This window comes from Paramormyrops kingsleyae, chromosome 25, assembly GCF_048594095.1.
Source record: "Paramormyrops kingsleyae isolate MSU_618 chromosome 25, PKINGS_0.4, whole genome shotgun sequence".
NCBI classification, from domain to species: Eukaryota; Metazoa; Chordata; class Actinopteri; order Osteoglossiformes; family Mormyridae; genus Paramormyrops; species Paramormyrops kingsleyae.
Window position 1 is genome coordinate 21615929 of NC_132821.1, and position 4756 is coordinate 21620684.

Below are 4756 nucleotides of genomic sequence, written 5' to 3' on the forward strand. Positions count from 1 at the left end.
CTCCAACTGAAGTTCACTACATAGTCTTAAAATACTTAGTGACCAATGATTCTGCGCTCTGCTTCCTGCTGTTTCAGAGTACCCTATATTTAGGCTGCATGAGCAGAATCTCAGACTGTGAATAGCCCTATTATTAAACTGCACAAACACATATTTTCCAGATTACGTAACTACTGGTAAAGCAGATTCAGCAGTGACAGACGCTGTCAGCAAGCTTAATCTCTCCTATCAGGATGCACATTACTCATCCCCGTAAAGCACACAGACTACTATAGCTATTCAGGCTCAAACCTGTGAAGGTTGTTTTAGTGACAGGAAGCCCTAAGACTGAATGTGCGGCTGATGTCCAGAATGGCTACTGCGTACAAATCGGGCCAGCAGCACGTACTCACTGGTTTGCATGGTGATTCCCAGGCACGGGCACGTATGTGAAGGAGCATGAGATGTTGGCGTGTCCATTGTTAGCCGTGCGTGGCGACCACTCTGTCCTCTGATGGACCTCATCGATGTTCACTGATACACTGAGACGTGTAATAGCCAAGACACAGCTGTTTATAGGGAGATATTGTCGGCTCTATTTGGCCCAGTGCTGTTGACTAGGAGTTGTTGGCAGAACGCTTTATCTTCATAATCTGCCTGCACCTGAAAACTGTGCTTCTTGTCATGTGACAACTGTTATTCGATCAGAGAGATTTTGTGAAAGCTGGATTATCCCCCCCCCCCATAACTCCCCCCAGTTATTATAATGATTAGTCTTTTGTTGTGCTGTGCTGTGTGGTGCGGTGCTGTGCTATGCCGTGCAGTAATGTGCTATGCTAAGCTGTGCTGTGCTATGCTGTGCATTGCTGTGCTGTGCATTGCTGTGTCTTGCTAAGCTGTGCTGTGCTAAGCTGTGCTGTGCCAAATAACGCACCCCCAGGGCAGAGAAGGCCATGTCAGATGGAAGCCAGGCAGTGACAGTATTGCACGTAATAAACGCATTCGGGTTCAGGCTGTGGTTTAGGTATGTCTAGTGCCATCTGGCAAGCGGGACTGGAAGTTCTCAGGGGACTTAAAATGTTTTGTGTGTCAACAAAGCCTAAAGTCAGCCAGGATTTTCACAGCTGAGATTTGCACGCCGCTGCGTGTACCGACAGACGGCACCATCCCTCAACTGGAGCCGTGGCGTAATCTCACACAGCGGGCGGGGGGCAGGGGGGGCGGGGCCTACAGGTGACGTGGGCTCGTGAGAGGAAGGCGTCCAAACGTGCGCCTGAATGCTTTGGTAAGCGTGGATGGCTTGCTGGTGGATCACGCGAGTGAGTGTGTGAAGTCTGTGTGAACAGCGATGTCCTGATATCATAGGCGGCGGGCTGACGCAGGGCTACACGAAGGTTTGGACTGGTCCGCTTTACGGCATGAGTTCACATGACTATATTGGGAAATTTATGGGTGCTCCTTAAAAGGGAAATGTGAGTGTTTTCCCAATCCATTATGCTGCTGCTGTATTAATTATTGTTTACATTCACATTGCACTATGTAAATAAACCCTTGTGTTATATAATAATAATAATAATAATAATAATTGATACCTTATTAATCCCCAAGTCCCATGTTTCACACTCTCCTGTGTTTTGCACTTTTAGCACAGGCACTCCCTGGGTTAAGAACGTGCTTACGAACGGACTGCCATAAAATCTATTATATTAAAAATTCAAGTTAAACAGAATGGTTCGTCATAACTACATTGTGACACTCGTGAAAACATTGCACGGCTTCAGCAGTACTTTTGCTAAAGGTATAGTACAATACTCTATGTAGCTACTTTTATTATTACTGAATAATAATTATCATTATTATGCCTTGTATTGTTATTTCTCTGACTTCTTTCATTTGGCCTGGTTGCCCTGTATCGTGCCTGAGCACGATTGCCCCCCTCCCACCTGCTGGGCTGTGCCCACATTGCACTTAATGTTCTAGGACAGAGCACAGTTTAGCAGTCACACTAGTCAAACGAACGGGACTTTGGGGGTCAAACGTGCTTGGGCACAGTACAGATCACCTTGTGCGAGTACACCCCTAAAGGCACACTTAGGGAATGGATGTCATTCATAACCTCGGAGCTGCCTGCATCATATGGGTGGTATGACAATAAAGCCCTTTGACATGACTTGACTTGTGTGTGTCTGTGTATGTGATCAGCCATCTCTGTAATCCAGGCAAGTTTTCATCTCCTAGTGAGGCCTTCCGCCTGGCTGTATCCACAGCGGACGCATTAGACAGGAAGACCAGTGCTCCAGACAAATTCATTGAACGGCAGCAAATTGGACCAGATGAAAATAGGATAGTCCAAAATAGACCAATAAACGTTGCACGAATAACCGCAGGAGAAGGAAAAATTACATCTGCGCGGACTAGAGTCTAGCCTGAAAAGTGCCGGAGGTGTCTTGCCTTTGTGCTGCGGGGAACAAATTCAATTTTCGGCCTTTTCACAGAAAGACGTGCGAGAATAAGGAGCCGCAGCGTGAAACCCATGCTGCAAGCGCCCATGGAGGTTTCAGGGGCTCTAGCAGAAGCTGTCCCGAGCGATTTCACGCAGCAGCGGCGGATCTGTCACACACGCATGCATGGGAAAAGACATGCGTTCCCTCTAGCACGCCATTCGCGGCGGGAAAGATGGAAGAGAGACACCTTAATTTGGCTGCTCACGACCCGTGAAAGAATATCAGAGATAGTCAGACAGATATCTTTTTACCAAAACTGGAGCCGACGATTTTGATCATCACCTTGGTTATCAGCTGATCTGGGGCCTCCTTGGACCATGATGCCCCCATGCTGTCAGAATCCAGCAGGGGCAGCTGGGGGCTTCACCATGCAGGCTGAGACGTTCTTCTGACAAAGAGCTCTGACCTCTTCCACTCCATCCGGCTGTAGCTCTGACGTCCCCTAATAAACTGCTCTTTAGTATGCAGAGCACAAGGGGAGATTAATTACGAGACACCACTAAACTGGGGCATTCACCTTTCAGCATGACACTTACTGTAAATCTAATCCCGTCTGTAGGCCTGTAGCGTGCACTGCACTTACAGCCACTGTTACTCCTGTAGAAATGATAATGCAGGACCTGTAGTCTGACAGCTCTAATGTCCTAGGGCCCTGCTATTGTGTGAGGGCTGACAGTCCTGTCAAATATGGTGAAGTGGGGAATCCCTTTTATCTTTACACCAACACGGATGCGCACTTCCCAGTGTGGAGGACAGAAGCAGAATGAATCACATGGAAATCTCCATTTTTGGGCAAGTGCCTCCCAGAGGCAGAAGGTGTATGGAGGAGGTGTTTCAAGTTTGTTTGATGTACACAAGCCCAGACCTCAGATTTTAAGATCTGACAAGATTAAAGCCTTGCACTGGGGGTAACAATGAATCACCCCATAGTGCTATACAAGAAAACAAGTTCTTTCTTAAAAATGAATGATACTATTCACAAAGGCTAATAAGTCTACAGTATGTGCAAACCAAGGACACCGAAACCCAATGATGCATAATGGCGAGTGTATGGCATGGATTTTTGCTGTGGCTTAGTTTTTAATTATTTTATTGAAGCGTCCGTACAATGTGAGACGATGGACCCTCGCCCTTCACATGGGGGGAGGGGGGGGGGCGGAGTTTCAGATCCTTTAAAACATGTCTGTCCAAGGGAATGAAGTCTCCACCAGCTGTAAATCTATCCCAGCTGGAGAGAATCAATTCCGATCACAGGGAGGATACTGGGACTCTCACGGCGCGTGACTGAACGGGCTGTTATAATTGGAGGAGTTGATTTAAAATGGGAGTCAGAAACTGCTCCCCCTCCCCCCTGAACTCTTCATATTCCCTCCCACCAAGCCCACCCATTAAGTCCAAGCAATATACAGTGTATATCAGTAATCATTAGGGAACACAAATCAGTTTGAACAACGGCATAGAAATAACCAACAGCTGCTTTTAATCCAAATAAAGGCAACTAAATATCATCTTTTCTATTTGATAATGTCCTCTTCCATCTTATCTTCTATAATACACATAAACCATCTCTTTGAATTTAGAACATCCTGTCACGGCCCATCAATTGAGAAATAGTCGTTTATTGGCATCCAGACACTGAACTTAGGTAGAGGGTCACTGTGCGTGGGCCAATTTATGTCTCAGGTACACACTGTTTTACATAAACATCCACGCCTGAGAAAAAGGCGTGATGCATCAAGGGACCTGCAAGGACTCCCACAAACACAACTCGCCAGAGCTGTGCTGTACTCGGGGGCTGCGGGAGTCAGATCCCATCTTTCCCATCAGCCCACCCACCGTCTGCGAATCACAGCACCTGCCGTCGAACAGTTCTGAGGATCTTGCAAGGGGCTTTTGGTAGCTCATATTCATGCCATTTTCTTATTATCTGAATCCTAGAATTTCTGCAGGCTCTGGAATTGTCCTCATTATCAAGCAAAACAGTAGCAGTGACGCTCCAGTTAGAAGGAAACCTGTTCAAATTGACTGCAGTGAACCTTATTTTTAAAATTCTATTTTTCTATTTAATATTCAAACACAACATGTAAGCTAAAGCCTAATTATTAATCACTAACTATGCCGTCGTTCTTTGCCAGGGATAAAACAAACTCGTAACTATTTAGCACGCGGACGTTTCAAACGACAGCGAGACCTCCGCGCGAGGGATTCGCGCGCCCCGTGCGGTATTTATAGAGCGAGTGGAGGCACGCGATGTCAGTCTGGCGCGCGCTGCT